Source organism: Canis aureus, chromosome 19, assembly GCF_053574225.1.
Source record: "Canis aureus isolate CA01 chromosome 19, VMU_Caureus_v.1.0, whole genome shotgun sequence".
Classification (NCBI taxonomy): Eukaryota; Metazoa; Chordata; class Mammalia; order Carnivora; family Canidae; genus Canis; species Canis aureus.
In genome coordinates, this window is record NC_135629.1 from 31,165,054 (window position 1) to 31,182,195 (window position 17,142).

Below are 17,142 nucleotides of genomic sequence, written 5' to 3' on the forward strand. Positions count from 1 at the left end.
TTTTCATTTTTTATCTTTCCTTTCTACTCAGAGTCCCTTTTATTTTTTTTATTAAAAAAATTTTTTTAAAGATTTTATTTATTTATGAGAGACAGAGAGAGAGAGAGAGGCAGAGACACAGGCAGAGGGAGAAGCAGGCTCCATGCAGGGAGCCCGACGTGGGACTCGATCCCGGGTCTCCAGGATCACGCCCTGGGCTGAAGGCAGTGCTAAACCGCAAGCCACCCGGGCTGCCCTCAGAGTCCCTTTTAATATTTCTTGCAGGAGGCATCCCTGGGTGGCTCAGCGGTTTGGTGCCTGCCTTTGGCCCAGGGCATGATCCTGGAGTCCCGGGATCGAGTCCCATGTCGGGCTCCCTGCATGGAGCCTGCTTCTCCCTCCTCCTGTGTCTCTGCCTCTCTCTCTCTCTCTCTCTCTCTCTCTCTCTGTCTATCATAAATAAATAAATAAATCTTCAAACAAAGAAAATTTCTTGCAGGACTGGTTTAGCAGTCATGAACTCCTTTAGTTTTTGTTTGTCTGGGAACTCTATCTCTTCTGTTCTTCTTCTATTTTGAATGGCAGCCTTATGGGATAGATATTCTTAGCTGCAGAGTTTTTCCCATTCAGCACGTTGAATATATCATGCCACTGTCTTCTGACTTGCCAAGTGTCTGTTGAGAGATCTGCAACTAGTCTTATGGGTCTTCCCTTATAATTTAGGGACTTTGTATTGTGGCTTTTACAATTTTTTCTTTATTGATATATTTTGCAAATTTAATTATAATATGTTTGGTATTGGCCTACTTTTGTTGATTTTGTTGAGAGTTACCTCTATCTCCTGGATCTGGACATCCAAATTAGGGAACTATTCAGCTATTATTTCCTCAAATAAATTTTCTCCTCCTCCTCCTCCTCCTTCTTCTCTTATAATAAGAATGTAATTACATTTGATGGAGTCACTGAGTTCCCTACACATATCAACTATTCTTAAAATCCCCTTCCATTCATTTTCTCTTTCTAGGGATCTTTCACTTTGCACTGCTCAGGAGCCAGGTACTCTCTTTCACCCCTTTTCTTTCAAGCTAGACTATTTCTATTAAGGCTGAAGACTTAGATTTTTCCCTTGTTTTTATCCCAATCTTCCAGTTGTGTGTTTTTTTTTTTTAATTTTTATTTATTTATGATAGTCACAGAGAGAGAGAGAGAGGCAGAGACATAGGCAGAGGGAGAAGCAGGCTTCACGCACCGGGAGCCCAACGTGGGATTCGATCCCAGGTCTCCAGGATCGCGCCCTGGGCCAAAGGCAGGCGCTAAACAGCTGTGCCACCCAGGGATCCCCAGTTGTGTTTTTATTATCAATCACATAATTCTGCATCACAAAAATTAATAGTTCTGTTAGTAACTTATTAAGGGAATGAAGGGAAAGGCCAAGCAAAATAAATTTCTTTTCTGGGGGAATGGAAGGTTTGGAACATTAATATTTTAACCAAATTTATCTTTAGCAGACTTAAAAAAATGATTAAATGCAATGTTTATTAAATTCATTGTTTTTTTTTTAATTCATTGTTAATACCAAGCTGAGAATAAAGAATATTACTACCTTTGAAAATAAATTCCACGTTCAGGATGAATTTAATAAATAAAAGTAGGAGCCAAAAAGAATGGAACTCATTAATTTAAGACAAATTTACACTCGAATATCAGAGAAAATCCTGTAGATCACAAAATTGTATTATAGTTAGTGAATAAATATGCACCCTCAGGGAAAAATGATTGGGGGGGGGTCAGAGGACATTGAATAATAAGGCAACTATGTAGCACTAATGAAGACTGAGCTGAATCAGAAATAAAGAGAAATGGCAAGACTTTCCTTCTTTCCTATTCATCCTGGAAAGACATTTTCTAGCTCTTGTATTGATTTTGTAGGATTCAGGAAATTTTCCACTAAGTTTGGATGATAGTCAAAGATATGATTAATCACTTTTGAAGATAAAAAGCTGAAGTGTGATTTTTGCAAGAAACGATGGTCCCTGTCTTCACTTGTGGCTTTAAGAACTGATATAATAGTGAGGTATATTTGGTTAGTCTTTGAGAGAAAATTATCACATGACATTAAATGGCAGAAAACATTTTAAAAATTTTGAAATTTATTGATTTATTTATTTGAGAGGGAGGGAGGGAGGGGAAGAGAGAGAGAGAGAACGAGTACAAGCAGGGGTGGGAGAAGCAGACTCTCTGTTGATCAGGGAGCCCAACATGGGGCTTAATCCCAGGATACTGGGATTATGACCTGAGCCAAAGGCAGATGCTTAACTGACTGAGCCACTCAGGTGCCCCACATCGTTTTTATAATAGACAATGGGTTGGAAGTCATTCTGGGGAATCACATTCTGAGGAAGTCTTAAGAGAGAAGTTTTATTTTGGGGATTTTAACAACTGTGGAGGCAGGAATAAGAATGCTCTGGGTTAATATGTGTAGGGTTTTTCCTGCTTTGGAATCAATGATTTTGTGAAGAGTCTTAAAAATAGAATCTATTTACCAAGATTGCAAAAAACACCTTCATTCCTTTTTGTGCATATATGTGATTTATTTCTTGTTTCTGGAACTTACTACTTAATGCTTCTGCTAAGTTCATGAATATTTTAAATCAATTACATAATCAATAGAAAATTTTTCTCCCATTATGTTTGGCTAATTTAACATTTGACTAATTTAACATTTGGCCAAATCAGAATGGTTGAATGATATTCTTTCTAAATGTCATAGCATATCTTCGTAGTTTTCTTTAAGGTTATTTGCTAGGATCCATATATCCTAAATCACAACTGCTCTTGCCTTATTTTGAAATATGCAACACATCTTTTAAATGTGTATACAAGTTTTATTTATTTTACCATTATTTCTCTCTCCTGGTGATTAGAGAGGTGTATGTACATGTAGCCTGTAACTTAACCTTATATTCTAGGATTCATGTAGGATTCATGTAGCCTGTAACTTAACCTTATATTCTAGAATTATCTCATAGTGGTGTGCTCTAAACTAGAACCCTCATATTGATACATTCCTTGGATGAGAAGACAAGGATGAATACTGCAACCTCCTTTCTTGCTTATCATGACAAGATTGTGTTTTTCTTGAAAACAGAGAAAAGGACATTTCTTATTGGTTTCCCTTCATTTCATTTCAGACAAATGTAGGATTTTTACTAAGCTTTCAAGAAATTGTATATAGACAGTGTGGGAAAGTAGTCTGTGCTATTAATAGATAAGGTTTCTAGTTATCCTTCTTTATCTAGTTATCTATGTATTTAATGCTGGCCTTTTGAATTAAATTTTGGGGAATAAATGCTCAAAAGTCTCAATACCCAGCAGGACAAGGACTTGTAGGCTGAAGGGACTTTCTTCTCATTGCTTTAGAGGGCAAAGTATTTTGAAGACTTGCAAAGCTATTTTGGTCAGGAACACAGAAATGATAATTTTGTCTCTAGGGGGCATTTATAAGGAACTATTTATAGTGGTGGAAGTCTTTATCTGGATTATGTTTTTATTAAGCTTCTTCTATTGGATAGATTTGTACCTTGGTGCTATTTTAACGTAGTAAGATGGTTGTTTCATTTCCCTTCAATGAAGCAAAAACACCAAAGGCTTTCCACACTGTGGCACCACCTGAATACCTCCAAGGCGTGGTTTCAGTTCAGCCCCTGAGCCAGAGAGAATTCTCTCTGGTTTCCCCTTTTAGCTGGTGTTTTCCAATCTTAGCTATCACATTGCCTGGGGGAGTTTTTTAACTCTATTCCTGCTCGTGTTTGTTTGTTTGTTTTTAAAGATTTTTATTTATTTATTCATGAGAGAGAGAGAGAGAGAGAAAAAGAGAGAGAGAGAGGCAGAGACACAAGCAGAGGGAGAAGCAGGCTCCAGGCAGGGAGCCCTGTGTGGGACCTGATCCCCGGTCTCCAGGATCACACACTGGGCTGAAGGTGGCTTTAAACCGCTGAGCCACCAGAGCTGCTCCCTGGTCATGTTTTATTTTTATTTTTATTATTTATTTATGTATTTTCCTGCTCATGATTTAAACCATATTCCTTTCTTCCTGACTTTATAGGGGCAAAGCTGATGCTTAGCATGGCTTTGGAATGCCTGAATACAGGGAACTCAAATGCAAATCTCTGGTGCCTCTAAGGTTCTGCCCCATAGATCTTTCTAGTCTGGAGATCAGAGTAGTGGGGAACCTTAAAGTCTTTGTAGCACCCCTGACCATTTAAAGAGGGACATGAATGGAGAACCATGTCTTCCCAGTTGGATTGGGTAGCAGGGTTACAGGGATGCTCCTCCACTCATAAATTACCAGACTACCTGGGAAATCTTTCAGATGACTTAAGCTAATGACTTCTCCTTCAGATATTTTGCCCATGTTAATTTAAGTTTTCATTCTTTTAGGTTGCGTGGACTCTCATATTTTTTAAACGCCTGTCTCCTTTGCCTAGCAAGGTAAAAAAGATACATAAAAGCTCATTTAATTTCTCTAGATTCTTTAATAGGCTTAATCAACTTTCTCATTTTCCATTTGAATATGAAAGACTTTTTAAATATCAAAAATTTCATGTACCTTGTAAAGAAGCTCATGTGTGTCATTGGCTGCCTGATTGATAAAATGACTTTGGTGAGGGAGAATGTTAGCAATGTATGAGTGAAAGATCTTGATTTGGGTGTTATTTGGACTAAGGTAGAAGAGAAGTCACACTCTGCCTTATTTTTTTTCCTCTGGTGGGAGATCAATACTGTCTAGACATGGTCTCATTATGACATTGCATTGACTAAGGCAGACTCGGTCAACAGTGGGGCTGACATTCCTGTAATCCAGGCTGCTGGTGGGATATTTGTGTTGCCCTTTACTACAGAGAACCCCAGATTCACTGGTGTCAACTCTGTGTATCCCAGCATCTTCCCTCTCCATTGTAGGGTTATCCTAGAGGACAGCATATATCAACTCCTGACTTTTTAAGAGTCTGAATCCTAGAAGTCCTGGGAGCTGCTCTCTAGGATTTCCCAGCATGCTTGGTGACAATTGCATCGGGGCTAAGAGGAACCTTGGAGCATTTGAATCCTCTGTGATCTCAACCATAAAACCAGAGACAGTCATACAACTCACATGTAGAGGCCTCAATCCCCTTCTGAAAGCCCAGCTATAGTCCCTGTCATTCAGCTGCTGTCTCATTAATTTCTACAAATAATATCCTCATGAATGGAAGTGTTACCAGTTTTATATTCAGATTAATTCTCATTTATAAGAAATTTTTATCTATTTGAGTAGATTTTTAAATTGAGGAATTTTATGATTTTTCACCTAGGATCAGAACTTAAAAATCTTGTCTTCTCTGTATTAGATATTCAGACTTCTGGCTATGCTTCTCTGCACAGAATCTTAAATCCTTCATTTGTGGTTATTTGTTGGCATTTTGCAAGAGAGTGAAGCAATGTCTGAGCCACTAGAGGCCAGAGGTGGCCCACCCTGACTGGGTTTCCAACAGTGGAATAAATGTGATTTGTCTCGCATCTTTACTTTTAAACTTTAGGAAAGATGACCATAGACATTGAGAAATAATGCTGATTATATAAAGGATTGCTCATGATAAAAGATCTCTTTCTGGAAATTTAAGTGTTCTAGTAGATTAGCATTATTGATCATTCTCTTTCCACATAGTCTACAGATGATCTTAGAATCCTGAAACTATTATTCTTCCTTGTCTAGTGTAATTACCAGAACAAGGAATAATCTAATTAAAAGACAACAAGGATGTGTTCTAATTGTTCTAATAAATTATGCTAATACTCAATGCATTTAGTTACTTTTCAACAGGAATTTATTTAATAGATTGACAGCTTGTCCTTTATTGCTACAATCTTAACTTTCATTTCTTCTAAACAAGACAACTTACAGTAGGATAGTTAACTATCCAAAAATCTGTTGTGTCATTACGAGAATCTAAAGTTCCATGTAGCACATATGGATGAAGAAATGGGTCGGGGGTTTTCTAGTTAAAATAATGACCCAAGACAGAAGAAGGTAAAATAATGATGAGTAGAGTCTAAAGTAAAAATCAGTAACTGACTGTTGCAATGAAGACAGTGGGCTTTTCATTTGTTTTTTAATTATCAAGTGTAGTGCTGCGTGATGATACTAACTCATCTAATTGTGTTTGCTTAATTTTAGGCATTCTATACAAATCTATTAGACACTCTATTGTTTAGTACATGTGTGAGGTGGTGCCTGCATTAAAATAATGTCATGATAAGGCAAAAATTCAGGAAATCACTTCTGATTGCCCTTATTTTTTCTATAGAAGATTCCAGTCTCTCTGCTGAGTTGAACATAATTCAGATAGTTTGTTGTGTAACTGTATAAGGAAGGCCTCAATGCAGTGTGGAAAAAGATGTCAAGAAGGGCCTGAGGAGAAATAAAAATCTGTGTAGAGAATGGAGGGAAGCATACAGATCAATTCTAAATAAATGCAGCCACTCAACATATTTGAGAAAAGCAGATTCCCAGGTTGGTTTCTGTTATTCTCCCTTGACATAACAATGTTAAAAATTTAATTAACAAGCTGTTAGGTAGAAAGAGATTTCAGTACTTTTCAAGACAAGAGAGTGTTTTTGGAAGGGACATTTTTTCACAAGATAGGAATTTTGTGGGAATAATTTTCCACTTTTGAAAGATTAATCCATTCAAATTGTCAAGTTCATCAAAGAGTATGAGGCTGGAACATATGCAGATTCTAGTTTATACCCATAAAGTTAAACTTACTTAAGAAAGCAGCCATAGAGACAAAACAAAACAATATGCACAGCATAAAAGAAATGAGAATTAAAAGAAAATTATCTTCAGTGGCAAAGGAATGCAAGCACATTTCTTCCCATTCTGAAGTACATCAGCTAAACAGGTTGATGATTTTTTGGCTGCTTGCTCCCTGTCTTAATATTCTAGTTCACTTCTTCATTCTCAACGGGAAACTTTCATATGTTCTTTTTCTGTTCTAAAAGGGTGACATTTCTTTCAAGTCTGTCAGGCTTGAAGATTTCTTTACGTGAAAGGAGAATGAGGACTATAGAGCTTCTAACCCAATTGAAGACCCCTTACCACCAGGTCTGAATTAGATCAAGTACCTAGGTGGGTCTGACCTTCCTTGTTTCTAAGGCATGGACAATGTCTGCCTTTGAGAAACAGCATGGACATGACACTCATTTCTTTTCTCTTTCTTTTTTTTTTTTTAACTTTAAAATTTTTTTTATTGTGGAAAATATAAATAACATAAAACTTTCCATTTTAAGCATTTTTAATTTACAATTCAGTGGCATTAAATATGACTTTTTAAAATGATATGGACTGAAAAAGAAATAAGGCTGTGCTCAAATGAGCACTTATGTTGTGCATAGAGATTTTTATCTCTCTCTTTTTTAAAAGATTTATTTATTTTAGAGACAGAGAGCAGGGGAAGAGGCAAAGGGAGAGAGAGAGATTCTCAAAAAAACTCCCTGCTGAGCATGAAACCAGATGTGGGGCTCAATCCCTCAACCCTAAGATCATGACCTGAGCTGAAATCAAGAGTCAGACTTTTAACTGACTGAGCCACTCATGTGCCCCTGCATAGAGATTTTAAAATTTTTATTCTGCCTTTTGTTTCTACCCTTTCTGAAATTAATTTTTACCAAAAGTGTGATACTAGTTATAACCAGTAATAGCATCTATGTGAAGCCAGAACCAAATTCCATCTACATTCTAGAATAGACTCTAGATGCTTATAGTGCATTGAGAAGGGTATGTGACTGGGGGTCAACATAATAAATGGGGGCTGGAGGACCATGTTTCTCTTTGAAAGTCGTGTGGGCATTTCTGGAGCTCAGAGTGTAGATTTGACATGTTGTACATAAATCTGGTATTTTTTTCTCAACTTCTGGCATTGGAGATTTTTGTTCAGTAAATAATGCAAAATACCTTTAACATTTTGACAAAAACTGATAAAATCTGGGGAATTCAAAGCTACAGGAAAGTTGAAACACCTCACCTAACATGCTGCCATCTAGCCATTGGCTTGTGCCTGCCATGCTGCTTCACTTACTGATCACAGAGACCCTGAAATCATTTCACAGGCAAAATGGAGTACAGGAGGCAAGTACTCGGCTGAGTCTTCTATTTTTAGAGGACACCCTCCTACAGGTACATAAACACCTCCTAGAGGTACATAAACTAAATTCTGATACCTATGAGAATAAAGATAATGATTCATTGAAAGCTACATTTAAAAGCGTGTAATACTAGCAGTCATTGTTTTGAATATTATGTTCACCAGTTTCATCTATTTGGTAGTTCCTTATGATACCTAAAATAAAGTCTGAACTCCTTAGTGGAGGATGAGGGCATCCTGGCACTTCTAGCTTACCTGTGTTTCCCTCTTCATCTCCCCTTATTCCTACAAATCTTCTGTACTTCAGTCTGGCATTACTTCATATCATTTCCCAAACATGCCATGTTCACTCTTCTTAGGACTTTTGCACATGGCTCACCCTTTGCTTGGAAACTCCTTAAACTACTGAACCTTCAGAATTCCGCTCACACATCTCTTCCAAGAAGTGTCTGTCTGCTGATTCTCCCAAACAGTGCAGTGCACTCTCTCTGTGTTAGGACTGTGACCATTACATACTTGCATTTTTGCTCTTAAACACAAAATTATAATTATTTTTACATGTCTATTCCTCCTGGCAGAATCAGAGTTTCATATAGCCTAATGACATTTCAACTCAATAGGATCCAGTTTATTATGTATATATATTTTTAGCTCTCCCTACATGTCTTATTTTTGAGTTTCTGTTAAGACTCAGAAACTGAAGGCTTTCAAGTACTGAATGAAAATGACAGTCAACCCAGAGTTAGCTCAGCATCCTATAACCAGTAAAAAATCCTTCAGGAATGGAAGGGAAGTCAAGATCTTACCAAGAGAATTTGTGACCAGCAGAGCTACTCTAAAAGAATGGCTAACAGAAGGGAAATGATTAAAAAAAAAAAAAAGGGAAGAAGAAAAAGAAACCTTGGAACAGAGGAAGGAAGAAAGAACACAGTAAGCAAAAACATTGGTAAATACAGTAGGCTTATCTTCTCCTCTTCAAATTTTTAAATTATGTTTAAAGATTGAAGCAAAAATTACAGTACTCTTGATGTGGCTGCAAATGATTGCAGCATTGAAGGTAATTATAAGTAGAGACAGTAAGGAGACATAAAAGGAGTTAAGGTTTCCATGCTTTATTCAGACTGGTAAAGTGACACCAGTAATTTTATATTCATAAGTTATGAATATATAATATAATACCTAGAGCAACCACTATAAAAGTTAAACAAGGAGATACACTCAAAAAACTTTAGATACATCAAAATAGAATTCCAAAAAATGTTCAGATAACTTACAAGAAGGCAGGAAAACAAAAACAGAAGAACACAACCCACAGAGAACAAAGAGCAAACAAAAATAAAATGCTAGGCTAAGTCCAAAAATATCAACAATTACATTAAGGTTAAATGGTCTAAATATACCACTTATAGTAGAGATTGGCAGAGTTGTTTAAAAAACATGACCCATCTGTGTATATCTATAAGAAACTCACTTCAAAATACTTCAAAGATAAGAGATATGTAAGTATTAATTAAAAGAAAGCAGGAGTAGCTGGTTCTTCAAAGAAGTTAATAAAATTGACAAACATCTAGGAAAACTGACAAAGAAAAAAGGACAGGAGACACAGATTACCAATATCAGGAATGAAACGGGATATCACAATGGATCCTGCAGATACCAAAAGGATGATAAAAGAATGCTATGAACAACTCTACACACATAAATTTGACAACTTAGAAAAAATAGATCACTTTCTCAAAAAACACTAACTCCCACAATTACCCAGTATGAAAATAGTTTGAATTGTCCTATAACTATTAAGGAAATTGAATTAATTTTAAAACTCCCAAAAGAGAAATCTCAGGTTCAGATGATTTTGCTGGAGAATTCTACCAAATATTTAAAGAGGAATTAACATCAACTTACAAAGACTCTTCTAGGAGATAGAGGAGAGTTCAATTCATTTTATGAAGCTAGTATTATGTAGACACCAAAGCCAGGCAGAAACAATATAAAAAAGAAAATGATAGATCAATAACCTTCATGTACATAGACACAAAAATCTTTAACAATGTATTATTAGCAAATAGAATTCATTAAAAAAAACATACATGGTAACCAAGAGACTGTGCTCTATTCTAGGGATACGAGGCTACTTCGATATAAAAAGCCAATCAATGGCTTTTTTATAGACAAAAGAGGCTAAAAATCACATGATTTTATCAATTGATGCAGAAAAAGCATTTGACAAAATTTAATACTGACTTATGATAAAAAAAATCTCTCAGGAAAATAGGAATAGAGGGGAACTTCCTCAACTTGGTAAAGAGCATTTTTAAAAAATTACCTACAGCTAACATTATACTTAATGATGAAAGACTGAATGCTTTTCCCCAAGTCAGGAAGTAAGGCAAGGATGTCTATTTTTGCCACTGCTATTCAACATAGTGCAGGGATTTCTAGTCAATGCCGTAAGGCAATAAAGGAAATAAAAGGCACATAGAAAAGAAGAAAGAAAACTGTCACTACACCTGATGACATGACTTTCTATAGAAAACCCTAAGTGATCTAAAAAAAAAAAAAAATTAAAAAAACCTCTTAAAACTAATAAGTGAGTTCAACAGGTTGTAGGATATAAGATAAATTTCAAATATCACTTGTATTTCTGTATACTAGCAATGAACAGGTAGACAGTGTAATTAAAAATACAATTTATAGGGACCATCTGGCTGGCTTAGTCAGAGGAATGTTCAATTCTTGATCTCAGAGTCCTGAGTTCTAGCCCTATACTGGGTACAGGGATTACTTAAATAAATCATGAAAAAAAAATACAATCTATAGTAACTCAAAATTATGAGATTCTTAGCTATAAATCTAAATAAACATTTACAGAACTTGCATGCTGAAAATGACATAATACTGAAGAAAGAAATCAAAGAAAATTTAAATAAGTGGAGAAACATGCAATGTTCATGATTTGGAAGTCATGAACTGCTGTTAAAGGATACCAATTCTCCCCAAATTGATATACAGATTTAATGTAGTTGCTACCAAAATGACAGCATCTTTTTTTTTTATCTAGACAAGATTATTCTAAAATCTATATGGAGACAAAGGAGCAATATTGGAAAAGAAAAATAAAGTGGGAGCAATAGTCTACCCAAATTCAAAGCTTATAGGATAGCTACTATGTGGCTATTCTTGGAGTGCTAAACACATACATCTATGGATCAGGATAAGGAATCCAAAAAATAGATCTAAATGAGTATGCCCAACAGATTTTGGACAAATGTGCAATTTCCCTCAATGGAGAATAGAGAACCTTTTCAATAAGTGGTTCTGGAGCAGTTGGCAAAAAATGAACCTAAAACTAAATCTCACACTTTATATAAAAATGTATCATGGACTTAAATATTTAAAAATCCCATAAAACTAGAGTACCTACACATAAAAACTTAGGAGAAAATCTTTGGATCTAGGACAAGGCAGAGTTCTTTGACTTGACATGAAACACAATGTAAAAGGAAAAAAAAATGAAGTATTGAACTCATCAAAATTAAAATTTTTTCTCTGTTAAAGACATTAATGTTAAGAGGATGAAAAGACAAGGAGAAAATATTTACAAACTGCATACCTGACAAAGCACTAGTATCCAGAATACATAAAGATCTTTCAAACTCAACATTACAAAACCAAACAATCCAATTTAAAAATGAGCAAAAGTCATAGACATTTCACTGAGGAAGTTACACAGATGGCAAATAAGCACATGAAAAGATGTTCAACATTATTAGCCATCAGGGAAATGCACATTAGAACCACAACAATGTATCACTCTACACTTACCAGAACAGCTAAAATTAAAAAAACAAACAAGAGAACAATGATAGTACCAAATGCTGGTGAGGATGCAGAGAAACTGGATTACTCATATACTGCTGGTGGGAATATAGAATATGGAAAATAGTTTGGCAGTTTCTTACGAAACTAAACATGCACTTACCATACTCTTGGGCAGCTATCCCAAGGAAATGAAAATTTATGTTCACACTAAAACTTGCACACTAATGTTCATGGAAGCTTTATATGGAATAACCAAAAATTAGAAGCAACCCAGGTATCCTTCATTGAGGAAATGGTTAAAGAAAGTGGGATATGCCCATACCATGGGCAAGGAACTGTAGATACAGAGAGACTACTTGGCTGAATCTTCAGGTATTTAGGTTGAGAAAAAAAAAAAAAAAAAGCCAATCCCCAAAGATCACATACTGTGTGATTCCATTTATAGAACATTTTTTAAAATATATTTTTTATTTTTTTATTTATTTATGATAGTCATACAGAGAGAGAGAGAGAGAGACAGAGACACAGGCAGAGGGAGAAGCAGGCTCCATGCACCGGGAGCCCAACGTGGGATTCGATCCCGGGTCTCCAGGATCGTGCCCTGGGCCAAAGGCAGGCGCCAAACCGCTGCGCCACCCAGGGATCCCTAGAACATTTTTGAAATGACAAAATTATATAATCAGAGAACATATTGTGGTTGTCAAGGGTTAGGAAAAGGTAGGGGAGGATCAAAATGAGTGTGGTTATAAATGGGCAGTAAGAAGATCCTTGCGGTGATGGAAATATTGTGTATCTTAACTATATCAATGTTAGTGTCCTGGTTGTATTATTGTACTATAGATTTCTAAGATACTACCATTGGGAGAAATTGGGTAAAGGGTGCATGGAATCACTGTGCTTTTTCCAACTTGCATGTGAGTCTCCAATTATCTCAAAATAAGATGTTAAATTTTAAAAGGGGGAGGGAGTGTGGAAAAAAAGGGGAAAATATAGCAGAATGTAATTGTAGAAGCTGCTTAAGGCCAAAGACTGATTTATATTGGGGGTGGTGGAGGGAGGTGAAATCTAAACAACATTCCAGAAAGGGTCAGGAATTAGTAGCATTATAAATCAATGAAAATGAGAGTGAATGAATGTGAAAAGAATGTTGAAATAATAATAAATAGCTAATAGATCCCCAAAGTCCTTTCCTACCCTGTGTATCCTAGGAACTGCTTGTCTTATCTTCCTTCCACCTCTTTCCTGATTGGGGGAAGACCTTGGGGGTGAATCATCAAGGTCTGTGACTGGGGTTACCAGGCAGATCTGAGGACAAGGGTTTGATGATGAAACAAGGGGTATTAAGTGAAAGTCTCCATAATGGGGCTCTCACTCTTTCCTACATCAATCCCGGAATCTATTAATTAATGACAGCCAAGCTTATAAAACTGAGGCAGGAAATTGGTAGACACTTTCTGGGACCATTTGACCAGCCCAAGAACACAGACCTAGAAATACCAAACACCAGGACTTTCTTCAAGCCAATCATGCTGGGCCTGCATTGTTCAATATGGTAGCCAATAGCAACATGTGGCTACTGGGCCTTGAAGTGTGGCTAGTCTGATTTGAGATGGGCTATAAATGTAAGTCATACTGAGAATGTGAGTACTTCACCTAAAATGTGTAAAATATCTTATTAACTTTTATTATAGTTTGAAATATATTTTTATATATTGGGTTAAATAAAATATTAAAATGATTTTAAAATGGGGCACCTGGGTGTCTGCCTTCAGCTTGAGTTGTCATCCCAGGTCCTGGGATTGAGACCCACATCTTCATCCGGCTCCCTGCTCAGAGAGGAATCTGTTTCTCCCTCTCCGTCTGCGCCTCCCCCACCCCATTCTCTCTCATTCTCATTCTTTCATTCTCTCTCTTCCTCTCTCTCTTAAATAAATAAATAAACAAATAAACAAACAAATAAATAAATAAAATCTTTAAAAAAAAGTTTAAATATGACTAAGAGACTGCATTTCTTCCAGATGGAAAGCAGGAAAAACAATTTTTATGGAGCCTCAGTGTTTTTATTAGTAAACTTAAAGCAACATGGTATTGACACAAAGGGAGCAGTCAGCTAGGAAACTGAGAAAAAAAAAAGAAAAATCCTAGCCACATATGCCATGTGTTTTTCTGTAGTTATTTCCTTTTGGAGTTGCTGAAGCAGAAGTAGGCAGGCCTCCTGGATACACATTTGGTTTGTTTTGTCCTCCTGAGTTTATCTTTTTTTTTTTTTTTTTTAATTTTTTAAATTAATTTATTTATGATAGTCACAGAGAGAGAGAGAGAGGCAGAGACACAGGCAGAGGGAGAAGCAGGCTCCATGCACCGGGAGCCCGATGTGGGATTCGATCCCAGGTCTCCAAGATCGTGCCCTGGGCCAAAGGCAGGCGCTAAACCGCTGCGCCACCCAGGGATCCCCTGAGTTTATCTTAAAGTCAGGATGAAACTAACACAGACGTTAGAAAAGAACCAAGGTCCTTCATGGGTCAGTGGTGGTGCATCCAATGTGTATGGTTTCTTGAGTGAGCCAGTCTATTTGGATGGGAATCCCAGATGTGTAACTTGGTAACTCTGCCATTTAAGCCAAGTGACTTTCTTTGCTTCTGTGTCTTCATCTGCAGAATGGGACTATAAATAATAGTATTTTTTTAAAAGAGCTATCTATTTATTTTAGAGAGAGAGTGAGCAAGAGAGCAAGTGAGGGTGGGGCAGAGGAAGAGAGAGAGCCCTGCAGCAAACTCCCCACTAAGTGCAGAGCCCAACTTGAAGCTCAATCCCAGGACCCTGAGATCATGACCGAAGCGGAAACCCAGAGTTGGCCGTCCTACTGAGACACCCAGGCACCCCAAAAATAATAGTATTCTTAAGGTCATTGTGAAGGTTGCATGATTTAATGTGTGAAAAATGCTTAGTGCCTGACACATAGCATTGTGTAAATGTTACCTTCATTGTTGCTGTGGGCTAGAGGCTCTAATATCATCTCCAATCCCTAGGACACCCTGATAGGGAGTAGTGTTATCTGAGAATTGGAGGCTTAGAGAAAAGAAACTGCTCTCTGGGCCGTAAAGTCACTTCCATTATCCATCCTAATTTGTGTCATAATCGTAGCAGCTCAGTGCTGAAAGAAGCCTTAAACTTTTTTTTTTTTTTTTTGGTAAAATTTTATTTATTTGAGAGAGAGAGAGAGAGAGAAAGAATGGATGAGCAGAGAGGAGAAGGAGAAGCAGACTCCTTGCTGAGGAGGGAGCCAAATTTGGGCTCAATCCCAGGACTCTGGGATCATGACTTGAGCTAAAGGCAGATGCTTAACTGACTGAGCCACCCAGGTGCCCCTGGGAGAAGACTTTTAGATCATCCTAAGAGGATACTGAACTTGTCTTCTCAGTAGATGGTTAAGGCTGGGCTCTGAGGTTTGGAGAGTCTTTTTAAAAATTTTATTTATTTGATAGAGAGAGAAAGAGAGAACGAGCTGGGGGGAGGCAGAGGGAGAAGTAGGTTCTCTGCTGAGCAGGGAGCCCAACACAGGGCTCAATCCCAGAACCCTGAGATCATGAGATGAGCCCAAGGAAGATGCCCAACTGACTGAGCCACCCAGGAGCCTTGGTTTGGGGAGTCTTGTGCTCGAATCCTGACCCCACCACTCAGAGCAGTTGAACCGTGCTGGCCAAGCTATTCCCTTCTCCAACCTGGCATGGTGAGAGTTTCTCCCCCCTAGATTGTTATATGGGGATTACATTTGATAATGCACGGAGAGCCCTTGGCATACTAAGTGCTGTGTAATTGTTAATTTTTTATGATGTGATTTTTATTACAAATATGATCTAAGTCTCAGAGCTAGTTAAGTGGTAGAGCTACAACTGGAACTCTGGTAGGTCTTTTTATTCAGTGCTCTCTCTTCTCTACTTTGCTACCTAATTGGTTAGTTTTCATTCATCCTTTTAGAGTCGACATTTATAAAGTCAGAGTTGTTAGGGAAGATTTTATAAGAACACTTCCCAGAATTTTTTTGAACTGCCAAGTCCAGAGATTTAGGATGTAGCTTGGTGCTGAAGTAATTGGCTCTCTTAGTCTTGCATTCTAAGAAGTTCTCCTAGGGTAAGGTTGAGAACCATGAGAGGAACTCTCACATTTGGGTAATTGCTTTAAGGAATGAGTTACCTTGTGAAAACATAATGCAATTCAGCTATGACTCCTTCCTTTCCTCACTAGGCCGTTTTGAAAATCTCATGATATATCTTCACAATCTTGTTTTCTGAGTTTTCCCTTTTAACTATTGCCTCAAGTACCATCGCTTAATATTATTTTCTTTGCAATTTATCAACTAGCTGGGGAAGTGATGTACTTGGTAGCACTGAAGAGTTTCTTAGGAATACAGAAATGATTTAATCTTAGGAGGATGCAGAAATGATTTAATTTTCTACCTGTCAAAGAATTGAAGCATCATGAAACTGGTCTTTGCCAGGTACATGAAGCAAACTGTACATGATTTACTGCTGCTGCATCATGTCAATAGCCAGTTTGAGGTTAGAGATTAATTCAGAAAGCCTCATTAATATGTCGGGCTAATGATAAGGATGACATGTTTTAATACCTCCTTAAATGTAATGTTTGTTGGGTTTTTTTGTGTGTGAATTGGATTGATTTGGCTATGAACAAGATAGAAAACTACTGCACTCTAATTTAATCTAATATGTGTCTTCTAAACTTCTTTTAAATTTGTAGCCTTCTTTCTGGGAGTTAACCACAGAGTTTATTACTATAGTTTCATTTCCCCAACATGGAGTTTTGATATAAAAGGACTAATGGTTCTTTTCCAAAAATAACTGAGAAAACATCAGGAAATAGAATTGCAAAAGTATTTCAATTTTGTCATAAAGAAGCTTAACATTTCCCCCTGTTATTTAGACATCAGTTAAAACCATGACATTTCTCTTGTTTTGACTAGCATAAGAATGAGAGAAATGTTTTGTTATAAGGACCTCGTTCCCTTAAAAAACATCTCAAAGCATACCTTAAAGTTCTCTTACCAGTTTCTTCTTGGGATCTCCACCATTGTTCTGTTTGGCTAAGGAGCTATTTTACAGTGACGATTTTTGGCTATTTTTTGAGCTTTCCCTCTCAA

General features: G+C 37.0%; 1 protein-coding gene across 15 annotated transcripts in view; it reads left to right on the forward strand.

Annotated features, from left to right (window-relative positions):
- FHIT (fragile histidine triad diadenosine triphosphatase) overlaps positions 1–17,142 on the forward strand; it is a 1,383,460-nt gene that overhangs the window by 350,565 nt on the left and 1,015,753 nt on the right. For 6 of the 15 annotated variants that reach the window (XM_077858259.1, XM_077858258.1, XM_077858260.1 and 3 more), the window contains one exon: positions 4,420–4,470. The exons of the other annotated variants lie outside the window; for them this stretch is intronic. The gene's annotated coding sequence lies outside the window, so the exon portion shown is untranslated. The remainder of the gene's footprint in view (positions 1–4,419; positions 4,471–17,142) is intronic. 15 annotated transcript variants of the gene reach the window in all.